This window comes from Rhinoraja longicauda, chromosome 9 (genome assembly GCF_053455715.1).
Source record: "Rhinoraja longicauda isolate Sanriku21f chromosome 9, sRhiLon1.1, whole genome shotgun sequence".
Taxonomy (NCBI): domain Eukaryota; kingdom Metazoa; phylum Chordata; class Chondrichthyes; order Rajiformes; family Arhynchobatidae; genus Rhinoraja; species Rhinoraja longicauda.
Window position 1 is genome coordinate 66242381 of NC_135961.1, and position 19358 is coordinate 66261738.

Consider the following 19358-nt stretch of genomic DNA (forward strand, 5'->3'; position numbering starts at 1 on the left):
CTCCCCCACCCTAGTTCTCTGAATAGATTCACGGTCCTTCTGATTAATTTTACTGATTGTACGCCGCATTGTCACCTTCCCCTCAGCTAACAATGAACCATTGTACATTTCCTTAGCATCGACTGCTTTGATCTGTCGTTTTCACACCTTCCCCTTCCATATCTCCAGTCTCCCTCTCCCCTGACCCTCAGTCTGAAAAAGGGTCTCGACCCAAAACGTCACCCGTTCCTTCTCTCCAGAGATGCTGCCTGACAACACTGAGTTACTCCAACATCCAGGGCCAGGAAGCGAGCGGGCAAGATCATCTCTGACCCTTCTCACCCTGGCCACAAACTCTTTGAAGCACTTCCCTCTGGAAGGCGACTCCGGACTGTCAAAGCAGCCACAGCCAGACATAAACACAGCTTTTTCCACGTGTAGTAGTTCTACTCAATAACCAAAGTCTGTAGTTTCTTTTTTGCTCTGGTTTATTTTCACCCACATGTTTAGACCGTAATGTTGTATCCTATTGTTTTGATGTGTTTATGCTTTATTCTTAATTGTTAACTATATGTATTTGTTGTCATTTGTGAGCAGAGCACCAAGGCACATTCCTTGTATATGCACATACTTGGCTAATAAACGTATTCATTGCCATTGTTGTCATTTTGTGTCTATCTTCGGTGTAAACCGGCATCTGCAGTTCCTTCCTACCCACTAAAAGTGTGTGAGAAAAGATTCGAATCTTGAATCGATACAGCACAAAATGAGCCCATTAAACCCGCAGTTTGATCAAACGATCCATTTTTCACTCCCCTACTCTTTGTCGGAGTCCTACAATTTTCCTTTCCTTCCGGTAATTTTTCTAATCACCTTTTGAACCCGTTTGAAAAGTTGAATCCTATATGAATTAAAATGGATTCCATTTCCACCACTTCTCCAAGCAACGCAGCCAAAATCGGCAAAAGGAATCTTTATTCATCTTGCCTCCAGTCATAAGACTGTACTTCAATCAATGAGATAAGATAACATCCTAAACTGTGAGGACTTGAGTTCAAATAGTTTATAATTATCATTTAAAACACGAGTTGAGATTAAAGACTTGAAATCATTGCAGGCTGACATTTTCAAAAAGAAGATAAAACTATTGAAGAAACTTAATTAAAATCTCTGTTTGAGCTTTTCAGTTTTATTTTCCTTCAACGCAACAGAGTGTCTAAAAGACAAAGTAAAGAAAGCCTTATATTTATATAGGAATAATAACTGCAGATGCTGGTACAAATTGAAGGTATCACAAAATGCTGGGGTAACTCAGCGGGTCAGGCAGCATCTCAGGAGAGAAGGAATGGGTGACGTTTCGGGTCGAGACCCTTCTTCAGACTGAAGTGTATTTATATGTGCATGTATTAATTCAAAGGTAGACACAAAATGCTGGAGTAACTCAGAGGGTCAGGCAGCATCTCTGGAGAGAAGGAATGGGTGACGTTTCGGGTCGAGACCCTTCTTCTTCTCGGGTCTGACCCACTGAGTTACTCAAGAGAGAGCTGGATAGAGCTCTTAAGGATAGCGGAGTCAGGGGGTATGGGGAGAAGGCAGGAACGGGGTACTGATTGAGAATGATGAGCCATGATCACATTGAATGGCGGTGCTGGCTCGAAGGGCCGAAGGGCCTCCTCTTGCACCTATTGTCTATTGTCTATTGTCTATTCAGACAAAGTGGGTCTGAAGAAGGGTCTCAACCTGAAATGTCACCCATTCCTTCTCTCCTGAGATGCTGCCTGACCCGCTGAGTTACTCCAGCATTTTGTGATACCTTATATTTATTCCGTCACTTACACAGCATCAGTATATCACAAAGTGGATTTAAGGTAATGAAGTACTTTCGAAGTGTAATCATTGTTGTATAATGTAGGAAACACAGCACCCAATTAGTACAGTGCAAGTTCCCTCAAAGAATAAGGTGATAATGACCAAGCTGTTTTTTTAATGATGTTGAATGTTGATGGAAAGCAATCCTGACATTGATACCGGGGATAATTCCCATGTTCCGCGTTAAGATTTGTGCCAGGGGACCGTAATGTAAACCTGAGAGCGAATTTAGTGACACCACTGCCGACTAACACGCACAGCGAAAGGTCTCATCAGCAAATGACGAGGTCGTTAATTACTGGGAATGATGCTTTCAAGAGTGAACATGCTTATCACAGCCCAGTATTTGTTTTATGGCTCAGAAGTGAACTGTAGGCACTGGTTTAAATCGAAGATAGACACAAGAAGCTGGAGTAACTCAGCGGGACAGAGAGCATCTCTGGAGAGAAGGAATAACTGGGCGACGTTTCGGGTCGAGACCCTTCTTCAGACTGGTTAGGGATAAGGGAAACGAGAGATATAGACAGCGATGTGGAGAGATAAAGAACAATAAATGAAAGATATGCAAAAAAAGTCTGAAGAATGGTCTCGACCCGAAACATCACCCATTCCTTCTCTCCAGAGATGCTCCCTGACCCGCTGAGTTACTCCAGCATTTTGTGTCTACCTGCAGAAAAATAACGATGATAAAGGAAACAGGCCATTGTCAGCTGTTTGTACGATGAAAATGAGATGCTAGTGCGACTTGGGTGGGGAGGGATGGAGAGAGATGGAATGCCGGGGCTACTTGAAGTGAGAGAAATTAATATTCACACCACTGGGCTGCAAGCTGCCCAAGCGAAATATGAGATGCTGTTCCTCCAATTAGCGTTTAGCCTCACTCTGACAATGGAGGAGACCGAGGACAGAAAGGTCAGTGTGGGAATGGGAAGGGGAATTAAAGTGTCCAGCACACCAGTGGTATGTTCGGCAGAGTTACTCCAGCTTTTTGTGTCTACCTTCAGTATTTGTTTTAGTTGTCTTGTGCTTTTAACTTAAGTAATTCGTCGCATAGTCATCCACCTCGGAAACTGTACATCCGCGCACTCAAGAGAGAGTTGGATATAGCTCTTAGGACTTTCGGAATCAAGGGATATGGGGAGAAAGCAGGAACGGCGTACTGATTGTGGATGATCAATCGTGATCATGTTGAATGGCGGTGCTGGCTCGAAGGGCCGAATGGCCTACTCCTGCACCTATTTTTTTCATGTTTCTATGTACACTGTGGATGGCTTGATTGTAATCGTATATAGTCTTTCCGCTGACTGGTCAGCACGCAACAAAAAAGCATTTCACTGTACCTCGGTGCATGTGACAATAAACTGAACTAAACGGCTACAGGCCCTTCAGCCTAACTCGTCCACGCCGACCAAGTTGCCACATCTAAGTTCATCACATTGGCCCATGTTTGGCCCATAGCACTCTCAGCCTTTCCTATCCACATAGCTGTGAAAATATCTTGTAAATTACTCTGTTACAGCCTGGTAAAGTTGAAGAAGGGTCCCAACCCGTAATGTAGACACAAAATGCTGGAGTAACCCAGCGGGTCAGGCAGTATCTCGGGAAAGAAGGAATGGGTGACTTTTCGGGTCGAGACCCTTCTTCAGACTGAACCGATATCCCAACGCGTAATGTCACCTATCCATGTTCACCAGAGATGCTGCCTGACCCGCTGAGGTACTCCAGCATTCTGTGAAACGTCACCTATCCGTGCTCTCCAGAGATGCTGCCTGACCTGCTGTGTTACTCCAGCACTCTGTGAAACGTCACCTATCCATGTTCTCCACAGATGCTGCCTGAGTTACTCCAGCACTCTGTGAAACGTCACCTATCCATGTTCTCCAGAGATGCTGCCTGACCCGCTGAGTTACTCCAGCACTCTGTGAAACGTCACCTATCCATGTTCTCCAGAGATGCTGCCTGACCCGCTGAGTTATTCCAGCACTCTGTGAAACGTCACCTATCCATGTTCTCCAGAGATGCTGCCTCACCCGCTGAGTTACTCCAGCACACTGTGAAACGTCACCTATCCATGTTCTCCAGAGATGCTGCCTGACCTGCTGGGTTACTCCAGCATTTTATGTCTACATAACGGGTTGGGACCCTTCTTCAACTTTACCAGGCTGTTAACAGTTACTCCAGCACTTTGTGTGTGTGTTTTGTTTGTGTCTGGTAAAGTTTGGTGATATAATTTTATCATCTAGTCTTAGTTTAGCATAATTGTAATACTAAATTTCTATTTACTTGGTCTCAACGTTCAGAAAAACAAGAAAACAAATTTGGAAGTATACAGTGAAGGAGCTGCTTTGGGCCAGACTGTCTCCGCCGGTCCTGGTCTGTGGAGGAGTCCAGATGGCATGAAGGCCTTTGGAGCCGAGGTACACACAGAGATCAGGCAAGGTGAGGGAATGGAGAGATTTGAAAATAGGGACGAGAGTTTTAAACATGAGGCTTTGCTGGTTTGGGGAGTCAATGTCGACCAGTAAACAGATGGCCACTGCATGAATTGCAACTGCACAGTTGGTTTGTGGACAGGGTTCAGGATGAACTCGAGTTTGTGGCTGGTGTTAAGTTGGTAGCCAGCTGGTTCGTGCTACTATGGAGGTAAATCTTCTCTGGTTTGGGTTTCAGTGGGTGGTCTGCCGAGATGCACCAGAGAAGACCATCTTGGCAAGATGCCAAGATAGATAGAGTCAAGCCAAAAATCAAGAGTGTTATATTGTCAGATGTCCCAGATAGAACAATGAAATTCTTACTTGCTGCAGCACAACACAATATATAAACATAGTACACTGTAAATTAATAATAATAATAATAATAATAATAATAATAATAATAATAATAATAATAATAATAATAATAATAATAATAATAATAATAATAATAATAATAATAATAATAATAATAATAATAATAATAACAATAACATAGAAACATAGAAAATAGGTGCAGGAGTAGGCCATTCGGCCCTTCGAGCCTGCACCGCCATTCAATATGATCATGGCTGATCATCCAGCTCAGTAACCCGTACCTGCCTTCTCTCCATACCCCCTGATCCCTTTAGCCACAAGGGCCACATCTAACTCCCTCTTAAATATAGCCAATGAACTGGCCTCAACTACCTTCTGTGGCAGAGAATTCCACAGACTCACCACTCTCTGTGTGAAGAAATATTTTCTCTTCTCGGTCCTAAAAGACTTCCCCCTTATCCTTAAGCTGTGACCCCTGGTTCTGGACTCCCCCAACATCGGGAACAATCTTCCCGCATCTAGCCTCTCCAACCCCTTAAGAATTTTATATGTTTCTATAAGATCCCCCCTCAGTCTTCTAAATTCCAGCGAGTACAAGCCTAGTCTATCCAGTCTTTCTTCATATGAAAGTCCCGCCATCCCAGGGATCAATCTGGTGAACCTTCTCTGTACTCCCTCTAAGGCAAGAACGTCTTTCCTCAGATTAGGAGACCAAAACTGCACACAATACTCCAGGTGCGGTCTCACCAATGCCCTGTACAACTGCAGTAGAACCTCCCTGCTCCTAAACTCAAATCCTTTGAGTTTGAATTTAATAATAATAATAATAATAATAATAATAATAATAATAATAATAATAATAATAATAATAATAATAATAATAATAATAATAATAATAATAATAATAATAATAATAATAATAATAATAATAAGTCTATTGTAGTTCAGAGCTTATTTGAGGTTGTAGTGTTTAACAGCCTGATGGCTGTAGGGAAGAACCTGTTCCTGAACCTGGACATTACAGTTTTCAGGCTCCTGTACCTTTTTCCCGATGGCAGGGGTGAAATGAGAGCGTGGCCAGGGTGGTGTGGGTCTCTGATGATGCTGGCTGGTTACTTGAAGTTAGAGAAATCAATATTCATGCCACTGGGTTGTAAGTTGCCCAAGTGAAATAAGAGATGCTGTTCCTGCAAGTTCCTCCAATAACAACTGCTCTCGGTAACCTTTTTTGCAAATGTTCAATTATTTCACTGTTTTATATAGGCTATGAACCTTGTTCATTAAGCAGAAACTGATGAGCGATAAGAAATTAAGCGTTTAATTACCATTAAAAATGGTAATGCACTAAATTCCACCCCCACATTCCCCAGGAAGTTGCTGGGGAGTGTGGGGGTGGAACTTAGAGCATTACCATCTTTGTTTTAGGTCTATGAATCAATTTAGTCTCAAAAATACTATTTAGTCTGAAAAATCAGACCAAAGAAGTCCTTTAACTGTATGTTAAATAGTGTTGGTGAAATGATGTAAAACAATATCTTGAGAATGAATGAATGAATGAATGAATGAATAAATGAATGAAATGATTCTTTATACTTTATTGTCACATGTGACAGGTCACAGTGATATTCTATGTTATGCACACCCAAGGTATGCAAAGAGTGGCCACATAAAGGGCGCCGACAAAGCTACCAAGTATTCCATTTTAACACAAACCATTTTGAACACATTCTATTTGTGGTCTCCCTTAGCTCTTGGAGGTTTCCCCACGCCGGTCCTCCATTCTTTTCCCAAAAGGTATCAAAAGCAGAAGTTATATGTTATTTAACTGTCGATAGAAGCAACAACAAATATCCACCACAATGCAAAGCAACATTACACAAATCGAGTTAGATACTCTAGGGGCTAGCGGAATCAAGGGATATGGGGAGAAGGCAGGCACGGGTTACTGATTGTGGATGATCAGCCATGATCACAATGAATGGCGGTGCTGGCTCGAAGGGCCAAATGGCCTCCTCCTGCACCTATTTTTCTATGTCTCTCAATCAAAATGCATGAATGTTAATTCTTTAAATGCATTTTTTTCAAAGTGTAGTTGAGGTGAAATTAAAGTGAAATTATTAGTAATCCCACTATGGCAAAAAAGTAAATGTTGGGGATGATTGTTTTCATTAAACTTGGAAAATCTGTAGTCCAAATGGAGGATTTTTTCTGGATTATTCAAGGTGGCGATTGCTGGAAGATTAAGTGTAGGAAAATAACTGCAGATGCTGGTACAAATCGAAGGTATTTATTCACAAAATGCTGGAGTAACTCAGCAGGTCAGGCAGCATCTCAGGAGAGAAGGAATGGGTGACGTTTCGGGTCGAGACCCTTCTTCAGACTGCACGATTAAGTGGAGTTTTCAGGGGATTTGCTTCCAATGTTCATGGCTTCCTAATACGAGAGGGGTGAGGGGTGTGGGGTGATCAGAGAGGTGTATAAAATCACCGGGGTAATAGGAATCAGAGTAGAGGAATCAAAAAAACATAGGTTTGAGGGTTTAATAGAAACCTGAGGGGCAAGGTTTTCACACAAAGGGTGGTTGGTTAGGTTGGGCAGCACGGTAGCGCAGCGGTAGAGTTGCTGCTTTACAGCGAATGCAGCGCCGGAGACTCAGGTTCGATCCTGACTACGGGTGCTGCACTGTAAGGAGTTTGTACGTTCTCCCCGTGACCTGCGTGGGTTTTCTCCGAGATCTTCGGTTTCCTCCCACACTCCAAAGACGTACAGGTATGTAGGTTAATTGGCTGGGTCAATGTAAAAATTGTCCCTAGTGGGTGTAGGATAGTGTTAATGTACGGGGATCGCTGGGCGGCACGGACTTGGAGGGCCGAAAAGGCCTGTTTCCGGCTGTATATATATGATGATATGATGTGGAATGGAGGAGGTAGTTGAGGCAAGTAGTATCACTACATTTAAAAGACGTTTACACACGTACATGGATAGGAAGGTTTTAGAAGGATATGGGCCAATCGCAGGCAGGTAGGACTAGTGTAGATGGGTTGGCAGGATCGCCCCCTCCCCTGACATCAGTTTGAAGAAGGGTCTCAACCCGAAATGTCACCCATTCCTTCTCTCCCGAGATGCTGCATGACCAGCTGAGTTACTCCAACATCGTGTGTCTACCTTCGATTTTAACCAGCATCTGCAGTTTTTTTCCTACACAGGTATGAATATTGATTTCACCCTTGCATCCCCGCTCTCTCTCTCTCCGTTCCTCCCCCACCCGGGCCGTTGTACTAGTTTCCATGTCGTCCTGGTGAGTTTCGTTGTCTGTAACTCATTTTCACCTAGTCCCCAGCTAGCAATGGCCTGTTTCCTTTATCATCGTCACTTTTGTGCATATCTTTCATTCATGCGTTCTATATCTCTCTACATCACTGTCGATATCCCTTATTTCCCCTTTCGGTTTAAACCAGCATCTCCAGTTCCTTCCCACACATCCTTACTTATAACAGAAAGCATGTATGTTATGTGTTGTGCTCAGAATGTTTTCTGTGCCCGTATCTACTGGTGTAGCAGAACGGCACTTCCATCAAGTTAACAACTAGGTTTTCACATTTTTAGAATTTTTGATATCACAAGAAGATTGCTAACGTTTAAAAAATAAAATATTAATGAAACAAATTAAGGCCCTCTGCTGGCTTATGCAGTTTATAGGCCGACAATCCATCACAGACCCCAACAGCATGCAATAATGTGCGCATCAGCACTTTTTTGCCGAGAAATAAAAAGCACTGGTTCTGGTAATCTGTTCGCAATTAAACATTAGATTCGGGCTCTTTCCTGGAGACAGCCATATCTTTAAAAAAAATTAAAGTCAATCTCAAATTTAATGGGTGCAGTGTGGTCTGAAGAAGTGACTCCACCCTTTTCGTGTCCACCTTTGGTTTCTATCTTTGCTGGTTATATATTTACTGGAGTCGCTGCCTCAAAAAGGCAGCCAGCATCATCAGAGACCCACACCACCCTGGCCATGCATGCATCTCACCTCTGCCTTCGGAAAGAAGGTACAGGAGCCTGAAAACTGTAACGCCCAGGTTCAGGAACAGCTTCTTCCCTACAGCCATCAGGCATTTAAACACTACAACCTCAAATAAGCTCTGTACTACATAGACTATTATTTTTATTATTGCAACACCATCACCACAGTAAAGAAGGCACAGCAGAGACTCCACTTCCTGAGGATCCTCAGGAAAACCAACCTGCAGGAGAAGCTCATGTTGTCCTTCTATCGCTGCTCCATCGAGAGTGTGCTGGCATACTGTATAACCACATGGTATGCCAGCTGCTCAGAAAAGGACAGGAAGGCCCTTCAGAGGGTCATCACGACGGCCCAGAAAATCATCGGCTGCTCACTGCCCTCCCTGGAGCACCTGTTCAGCCTGCGCTGCCTCAGTAGAGCAGGCAAAATAATAAAAGATCCATCCCACCCCGGCCACCGTCTGTTTGTTCATCTGCCCTCTGGTCGACGTTTCAGGTCAATCAAATCCCGAACAAACAGACTTAAGAACAGTTTTTACCCCAGGGCCATACGAGAACTGAACACTACCTGTGCACTAGGCAACACCGTTAAAAAATCTTGTACTTAATTTAATTGTATTTATGTATTTATTTGTTTTTGCATTTATTGCATATATGTTTGTACGCACCGTCAGGATTGGCTGTTTTTTAATTTCGTTGTACTCGTTGCAATGACAATAAATGAATATTATTATTATTATTATTATTATTGTTTGTTTTTTGTGTGTACGTATGTGTGCATGTGTATGTATATATATGTATATATATATATATATAAGAAAATAACTGCAGATGCTGGTACAAATCGATTTATTCACAAAATGCTGGAGTAACTCAGCAGGTCAGGCAGCATCTCGGGAGAGAAGGAATGGGTGACGTTTCGGGTCGAGACCCTTCTTCAGACTGATATATATATACACACACACACCGATCAGCCAAAACAGGCGAAGTGAATAACATTGATTATCTTGTTACAATGGCACCTGTCAAGGGGTGGGATATATTAGGCAGCAAATGAACAGTCAGTTCTTGAAGTTGATGTGTTGGATGCAGGAGAAATGGGCAGGAGTAAAGACCTGAGCGACTTTGACAAGGGCCAAATTGTTATGGCCAGACGACTGGGTCAGAGCATCTCTGAAACGGCAAGGCTTGTGGGGTGCTCCCGGTCAGCAGTGGTGAGTACCTACCGACAGTGGTCCGAGGAGGGACAAACCACAAACCGGCGACAGACAGGGTGTTGGGCGCCCAAGGCTCATCAAAGCGCGAGGGCAACGAAGGCTATCCCGTCTGGTCCGAACCGACAGAAGGTCGACTGTGGCACAAGTCACAGAAAATTTCAATGGTGGTTACGGGAGGAATGGGTCACAATACACAGTGCTGCTGCGTATGGGGCTGCACACGGAGGACCAACAGCATATTAGGCAGGTGGTCATAATGTTTTGGCTGATCGGTGTATATATATATATGTGTGTGTATTTGTGAGTGTGTGTACATATCGATGTATATATGTGTGTGTATTTGTGTATGTGTGTATTTGTGAGTGTGTGTACATATACACACACTGAACTTTTTTTTTCTCTTGTTTATTATATTGTTTACAGTGAACCATGTTTACATATTGTGTTGTGCTGCTGCAAGTAAGAGTTTCATTGTTCTATCTGGGACATCTGACAATAAAACATTCTTGACTGTTGACTCGCGACTCACATGGAACTAAGTGCCTTTGTTTTTTGCTGCATTCCTTTCCACATCTATGGGTGAAGGTTTACGGGATAAACCTCTATTTGTGTATTTATCCCCGACTCGTGAGTACGGAATCAATTAAAATGGTTCCAAGTGGTTAAAATATTAAGTGAAATCCTTCATTCTGAAATGCCGAATGACTTTTTGAAAATAATGGAATTTTTCTTTGATATTGGCCAGATCTGTAAGTTCTTGCTTTCCAGCTGGAAACAGTTAAAGTGCTTTTCAAATTTTAATGGTAGCAATTTATTCCTAAGCTTTTGCTCACATTGTAGTGCGGTGTCTAGTGATTGATAGTCATTTCTTTTATTGTTTTTTTTTTGCCTGCACATTTAAACAGCGGTCTAAAAAAAAAACAGGCTGCTGATTAATATAAAGATTGGACAAGTTTATTTTCCCAGCAGAATTCATGGTATAATATGTAGGAAGGACTGCAGGTGCTGGTTTAATCCAGAGATAGCACGGTAGCGCAGCGGTAGAGTTGCTGCTTTACAGCGAATGCAGCGCCAGAGACTCAGGTTCGATCCTGACTACGGGTGCTGCACTGTAAGGAGTTTGTACGTTCTCCCCGTGAACTGCGTGGGTTTTCTCCGAGATCTTCGGTTTCCTCCCACACTCCAAAGACGTACAGGTATGTAGGTTAATTGGCTGGGTAAATGTAAAAATTGTCCCTAGTGGGTGTAGGATAGTGTTAATGTACGGGGATCGCTGGGCGGCACGGACTTGGTGGGCCGAAAAGGCCTGTTTCCGGCTGTATATATATGGTATGATATGATATGATAGACACAAAATGCTGGAGTAACTCAGCGGGGGTGGCAGCATCTCTGGAGAGAAGTAATGGGTGAGGTTTCTGGTCGAGACCCTTCTTCAGACTGTGCTCCTCAGTTAGAACTTCCTCACTCCCAAATAAGGGACAAAAGGTGACGTCACCGACCAGCGCCCCACGTAATCTCACCCAGCCGGTGGCCACGTGCTCCCGCTCCACCAATGGCGGCCACCCGGGCCGGGAGGCGGATTGCTACGCAACTTCCGTTCGGCGGCAACTGGGCCTCCAGACCTACACTGTCCGGGACTACAGCGGCCCCCAGGCCTACAGTGTCCAGGCCTACAGTATCCGGGCATACAGTATCCGGGCATACAGTGTCCGGGCCTACAGTGTACGGGCCTACAGTGTCCGGGCCTACAGTGTCCGGGCCTACAGTGTCCGGGCCGACAGTGTCCGGGCCTACAATGCCGTCCGGGCCTACAGTGTCCGGTCCTACACTGTCCGGGCCTACAGTATCCCGGGCCTACAGCGTCGGGGCCTACAGTGTCCGGGCCTACGGTTTCCGGGCTACGTTGTCCGGGCCTACAGTGTCCGGACCTACAATGCCGTCCGGGCCTAATACGGGACAAGGGCAGTCCCGTGTGGGACAAACCAATTTAGCCCAAAATACGGGATGTCCCGGCTAATAAGGGACAGTTGGCAACCCTACCCATATCCCTCCAATTCAATGATACTTTATTGTCACATGTACTGTGTGTGGTTCATTGAAATACTTTGTTTTGCACACAACCCAGTAAAATCATGCAGCAGACATCACCCAGGCAGTACGCAAGTGCCAACAAGTTCTGACACCAACAAAATTACTGAAGCTCACCAAACAGTCCCATCTGCTCTCCACCCCCCACTCCCTGCCAGCCCCCCCCCCCACCTTCGTTCACGGCCCCCCACCCTCCCGCCGAGTCCCCCATCTCCTGCATATCCATGTGCCTATCTAAATGCCTCTTAAATGTCACTGTTGTATCTGCCTTCACCACCACCCCTGGCAGCACGTTCCAGGCACCCACCACCCTCTGCATCACAGAGACTTGCCCCGCACACACCTCCTGTAAACTATGCACCTCTCACCTTAAAGCTGTACGCTCCAGCCTTTCACATTTTTATCAACTTATCACGTAATTTATGAATGTCATTTTTATTACTTTGATTAGTACCAGTTGTCAGAGGTTATGGGGAGAAGGCAGGAGAAGAGAGACACAAAATGCTGGAGTATCTCAGCGGGACAGGCAGCATCTCTGGAGAGAAGGAATAGGTGGCGTTTCGGGTCGAGACCCTTCTTCGGGCTGAGAGTCGGGGGTGAGGGAAACTAGAGATATGGAAGAGTACAAAGAACATACAAGGTGTGAACAGGGCAGATCAAAACAGATGGTGATCAAGGAAATGTGCGATGGTTCATTGTTGGTTGAGAGGAACGGATTATGGCGGCACGGTGGCGCAGCGGTAGAGTTGCTGCCTTACAGCGAATGTAGTGCTGGAGACCCGGGTTCAATTCCGACCAGGGGTGCTGTCTGTACGGAGTTTGTACGTTCTCCCCGTGACCTGCGTGGGTTTTCTCCGAGATCTCCAGTTTCCTCCCACACTCCAAAGACGTGCAGGTTTGTAGGTTAATTGGCTTGGTAAATGTAAAAATTGTCCCTGGTGGGTATAGGATAGTGTTAATGTGCGGGGATCGCAGGTCGGCGCGGACCCGGTGGGCCGAAAAGGCCTGTTTCCATGTTGTATCTCTAAACTAAACTAAACTAAACTAAGGAAGAGGCATAGAAACAGTAAATGTATTCAGGAGGACAGTGAAACTAGTTGGAGAACAAGGGTGGGGGAGGGATGGAGAGAGAGGGAAAGCAAGGATTACCTGAAGTTAGAGAAATCAATATTCATACCGCTGGGGTGTAAGATGCCCAAGCAAAATATGAGGTGCTGTTCCTCCAATTTGCGTTTGGCCTCACTCTATGACAGTGGATGAGGCCCAGGACAGAAAGGTCAGTTTCTCCAATCTCTCTTGATAGGTAATACCCTCTGATCCAGGCAGCATTCTGCTAAAGGGTGTACACAAAATGCTGGAGTACCTCAGCGGGTCAGGCAGCATCTCGGGAGAGAAGGAATGTGTCTCGACCCGAAACGTCACGCATTCCTTCTCTCCCGAGATGCTGCCTGACCCGCTGAGGTACTCCAGCATTTTGGGTATACCTTCGATTTAAACCAGCATCTGCAGTTTTTCTCCTAAGCAAGTCAAGTCGAGTCAAGTCAATTTTATTTGTATAGCACATTAAAAACAATCCACGTTGACCAAAGTGCTGTACATCAGTTCAGGTACTAAGAAATGAACATACAATGGCACACAAACATAACAGCACATACATAAACAGTTCACAGCGCCCCCTCAGAGGGCCTCAAACGCTAGGGAGCAGAAATAGGTTTTGAGCCTGGACTTAAAGGAGTCGATGGAGGGGGGCAGTTCTGATGGGGAGAGGGATGCTGTTCCACAGTCTAGGAGCTGCAACCGCAAAAGCGCGGTCACCCCTGAGCTTAAGCCTAGACCGTGGGATAGTGAGTAGCCCCAAGTCGGCCGACCTGAGGGACTTATAGATAGAGTGGTGGGTTAGACGATTTTTGATATGGGGGGGGGGGTAAGCCCGTTAAGCATTCTGGTGTACCTCAATAGACAATAGACAATAGGTGCAGGAGGAGGCCATTCGGCCCTCCTTTGCACCCCCTCCACAGCCTCTCACCCCTTGCTGGAATGAGACGAACAGATATCTGTATCCACTGAGCAAAATGCAGCCAAACCAAAGCCGTATAAAGCCACACAACTTGAGTTCCTGACTCCTGGGCTCAATGCCCCCCTGCACGATGAAGACAAGCAACCCAAACGCCTTCTGTACCACTCTATCAACGTGCTGCCACGTCCTGCGACGTTGAAGAGGGATCAGTGTTTAAATACAAGATTAATCAGTCTAAACGGCAACGTCAAAGCAGTCCAATGCTGTTTTTTTGTGAAATGAAGAGGACGCAGAACATTAAACGCACCAAAAGGCGTAGTGATTAATCACATTATTGAGGCACTGACGGGTGCACAAAGCTTCGAAAGAAACATTTCAATCGTATTTTTGTGGGGAATGTGTTTATTTGCCCATGGGGTCCTTGTGGCTTCTTGTTCTGTCTCTATTCTAAACGTCCTGTTTTGCAATGGGAATGAAGAGATATGCACGCAATAAAGTATTGGAACTGCCTAAAGAAATGAAACATTCACAGCGGGAGAGGGCAAAACGCTTGTGTACAATGAGTGAGTGCAGTGCAGGCAGGAGAATGTGGATCAGGTCAATAGACAATAGGTGCAGGAGGAGGCCATTTGGCCCTTTGAGCCAGCACCGCCATTCATGATGATCATGACTGATCATCCACAATCAGTGCCCCGTTCCTGCCCTCTCCCCATATCCCTTGACTCCGCTATCTTTAAGAGCTCTATCTAACTCTCTCTTGAAAGCATCCAGGGAATTGGCCTCCACTGCTCTCTGAGGCAGAGAATTCCACATATTCACAACTCTCTGAGTGAAAAGGTTTTTCCTCATCTCCGTTCTAAATGGCCTACCCCTTATTCTTAAACTGTGGCCCCTGGTTCTGCACTCCCCCAACATCGGGAACATGTTTCCTGCCTCTAGCGTGTCCAATCTCTTAATAATCTTACATGTTTCGATAAGATCCCCTCTCATCCTTCTAAATTCCAAGCCCGGTCGCTCCAGTCTTTCAACCTACGCCAGTCCCGCCATCCCGAGATTTAACCTCGTGAACCTACGATGCACTCCCTCAATAGCAAGAATGTCCTTCCCCAAATTTGAAGACCAAAACTGCACACAATACTCCAGGTGTGGTCTCACCAGGGCCCTGTACAACTGCAGAAAGACCACTCTGATCCTATACTCAACTCCTCATGTTATGAAGACCAACATGCCATTAGCTATCTTCACTGCCTGTTGTACCTGCATGCTTACTTTCAGTGACTGTTGAACAAGGACACCCAGGTCTCGTTGCACTACCATTGTCTGGTCGCCCGTTAATGTCTACTCCACCATTCGATCATGGCTGACCTTTCTTTCCCCCTCAACCCCATTCTCCTGCCTTCTCCACATCCCCTGACACCCGTACTAATCAAGAACCTGTCAATCTCCACCTTAAAAATATCCATTGACTTGGCCAGTGCTCTGTGGCAATGAATTACACAGATTCACCACCGTCTTGACTAAAGAAATTTCTCCTCTTCTCCTTTCTAAATGTACGTCCTTTTAGTCTGAGGCTATGACCTCTTGTCCGAGACTCTCCCACTCGTGGAAACATCCTCTCCACACCCAATGTTGCTGTCAAGGAAACTCTTAAGCATTAATCTTGATGAAAGAAAAGCTAAGTCAAGTAGTGGAAACTTTTTTTTAAATTCCTGCTTCTTTAATTAAATCTTTGTTGTTCACTGAAGGCTCTTTAGTGTGAGACGTGTCATCTGCTCCTGGAATGTGGAAGGTTAAGGGAAGGTTTTAAGTGAGGATTTCAAGGATTTTGGAAGGAAACGAGGAAGCAGATAAGAAGAATATTTCTTCCGCTAGTGAGGGAGTGTTGGGCTGGGGAACGTGACCCTACAGTCACTTATAAGATATTCAGGGTGATTTTGAGGACACATTTTGTCAAGCAGAATGGCAGACCCAAAACTGAGAGTAGAACTCTCCCCCAAGAAAAAAATAATATATCCTTGTCTACTTATACAGACGGCACAGCGGTAAAGTTGCTACCTTACAGCGCTTACAGCGCCCGAGACGGGTCTCGGGCGCTGTAAACGCTGTAAGGTAGCAACTTTACGGCTGTGCCGTCTGTATAAGTAGACAAGGATATATTATTTTTTTGTCTGTTCTCCCCGTGACCTGCGTGGGTTTTGTCTGTGCGGACTTTGTACGTTCTCCCCGTGACCCGCTACCAAGACGTGCAGGTTTGTATGTTAATTGGCTTGGTATAAATGTGAAAATTGTCGCCTAATTGTCCACAATGCTAATGTGCGGGGATCGCTGGCCCGTGCGGACTCGGTGGGCCGAGGGGCCTGTTTACGCTCTAAATCCCTAAAACAAAATCTCTAAAACTAAAAACTAAAACTAATAATTTAAAATTCATGCCCAATAGATTTTTGCTAAGACGGACGGATTGAGATTAAGTACAGATGAGTCCATGATCCCAGTGAATGCCAGGATTTATCTGAAGGACTGCGAGACTCCCACTCATTCCTATCTTCTCCCCCGAGTGCTACTTGTGCGCAAGACAAGGAGATTAGTCAAAGAGTTATGCTTTTGGGTGAATACCTTAAGGCAATTAATCTTAGAGCTGTTACCTTGAAAGAATCTGAAGAAGGGTCTCGACCTGAAACGTCACCCACTCCTTCTCTCCAGAGATGCTGCCTGCCCCGCTGAGTTACTCCACCTTTTTGCATCTATCTTTGGTTTAAACCAGCATCTGCAATTCCTTCCTCCACATTTTATCATAAAATACTTTGCATATATTATAAAAGGACTGGACAAGCTAGGTGCAGGAAAAAATGTTCCCAATAGACAATAGACAATAGGTGCAGAAGGAGGCCATTTGGCCCTTCGAGCCAGCACCGCCATTCAATGTGATCATGGCTGATCATTCTCAATCAGTACCCCCCCCCCCCCCCGTTCCTGCCTTCTCCCCATACCCCCTGACTCCACTATCCTTAAGAGCTCTATCTAGCTCTCTCTTGAATGCATTCAGAGAATTGGCCTCCACTGCCTTCTGAGGCAGAGAATTCCAGGGATTCACAACTCTCTGACTGAAAAAGTTTTTCCTCATCTCCGTTCTAAATGGCCTACCCCTTATTCTTAAACTGTGGCCCCTTGTTCTGGACTCCCCCAACATTGGGAACATGTTTCCTGCCTCTAACGTGTCCAACCCCTTAATAATCTTATATGTTTCGATGTTGGGGGAGTCAAGGGGAGGCCATTTAAAACTGAGGTGAGAAAAAACTTTTTCACCCAGAGAGTTGTGAATTTGTGGAATTCTCTGCCACAGAGGGCAGTGGAGGCCAATTCACTGGATGAATTTAAAAGAGAGTTAGATAGAGCTCTAGGGGCTAGCGGAATCAAGGGATATGGGGAGAAGGCAGGCACGGGTTACTGATTGTGGATGATCAGCTATGATCATATTGAATGGCGGTGCTGGCTCGAAGGGCCAAATGGCCTCCACCAGCACCTATTTTCTATGTTTCTATTTTTTTATAAATCACATTTGTATTTTGGTGGAGAAACAATATTTATAAATATAGTATCTTGTATTCGGTTTGAAAGTAACTACCTAAAGAATGGAAAATGTAATTGAAATATTGTCAAGAAAGTTGTGTCAAGAGAACTTTCCCTGGCTTAACAGGTCCTGAAACACAGCAACTTACGGATAAATATATAATAATCAATAATACGATAAATTATCAATCGTAATGTTAGGCAACCAAATAGTATAAAAACAAAGTCTGCAGTGCATACAAAAGGCGGAGTCTATGGAAGATCACAGTTGCTGAGGTTGGTGTTGTGCAGTGTTCAAAGGTATGAAGAAGGGTCTCGACCCGAAACGTAGCCCATTCCTTCTCTCCTGAGATGCTGCCTGACCGGCTGAGTTACTCCAGCATTTTGTGAATAAATACCTTCGATTTGTACCAGCATCTGCAGTTATTTTCTTACAAGGGAAGAAGCTGTTTTTGAACCTGGTGGTCATGGTTTTCAGGCTCCTGTACATTCGCCTGCTCGTAGAAGCCAAATATCGGGGTGGCTTGGTGACGCAGAGGTATAGAGTCGCTGCCTCACAGCGCCAGAGACCCGGGTTCCATCCTGACCACGGGCGCTGTCTGTACGGAGTTTGTACCTTCTCCCCGTGACCCGCGTGGGTTTTCTCCGGGTGCTACGGCTTCCTCCCACACTCCAAAGACGTGCAGGTTCGTGAGCTAAATGACTTGGTTAAATTGTAAATTGTCCCTAGTGTGTGTAGGATAGTGCTAGTGTACGGGGATCGCTGGTCGGTGCAGACTCCGTGAGACCATTCTGTATCTGTAAACTAAAATAAACGAAATGAGAAAGGCCAGGGTGATGTCGGTCTTCGACGATATTCAGCTACCTTTTTGAGGCAGTGCCTCAATGGATCTATTCAATGGTGAAGAGCTGAGTAGCGTGTGATGGACCGCAATGTCCACCACTCTTTAGTTTCCTTCATCCCTGGGTGCTTAAGTTGGTGAACGAGGCTGTTCCAATCACTATGCTCTCTATAGAAGATCTGGACATTATACATTGCAATTTAGTTTAGTTTAGTTTAGAGATACAGCGCGGAAACAGGCCCTTTCGGCCCACCGGGTCCGCGCCGCCCAGCGATCCTCACACACTAACACTATCCTACACCCACTAGGGACAATTTTTACATTTACCAAGCCATTTAACCTATAAATCTGCACGTCTTTGGAGTGTGGGAGGAAACCGAAGATCTCGGAGCAAACCCACGCAGATCACGGGGAGAGTGTGCAAACTCCGTACAGACAGCACCCATAGTCGGGATCGAACCCGGGTCTCCGGCGCTGCATTCGCTGTAAGGCAGCAACTCTACCGCTGCGCCACCGTGCAATGTTTAGCAGAGATCTCTAACATTGAAGATAGACACATCTCTGGAGAAAAAGGATGGGTGACGTTTTGGGTTGGAACCCTCGTTCCATTCTGACTCGAAACGTCACCCATCCTTTTTCTCCGGAGTTGCTGCCTGACCCGCTGAGTTACTCCAGCACTTTGTGTCTATCGTCGGTATAAACCAGCATCTGCAGTTCCTTTCTACCCACTCTCTAACATGGCTAATGAAGTTACTTTCTTCATCCTGAGTTACTCCAGCATTTTGTGTGCATCTTCGATTTAAACCAGCATCTGCAGTTCTTTCCCACACAAGTTACTTTCTTGTTATATAGAAAATTTATCATGTAGCAAACAAGACATCCCTCTGTGAACACCAGATGCACAAGAAACAGAAATGATGATAATACTCGAATTTCAATTTACGGGTGTAAAGACAAGGAACTGCTG

The 19358-nt window shown here is 45.0% G+C and overlaps 1 protein-coding gene across 2 annotated transcripts in view; it reads left to right on the plus strand.

Annotated features, from left to right (window-relative positions):
• LOC144596824 (ADP-ribose glycohydrolase MACROD1-like) overlaps positions 1-19358 on the plus strand; it is a 1032359-nt gene that overhangs the window by 479259 nt on the left and 533742 nt on the right. The gene's annotated exons all lie outside the window — the stretch shown is intronic.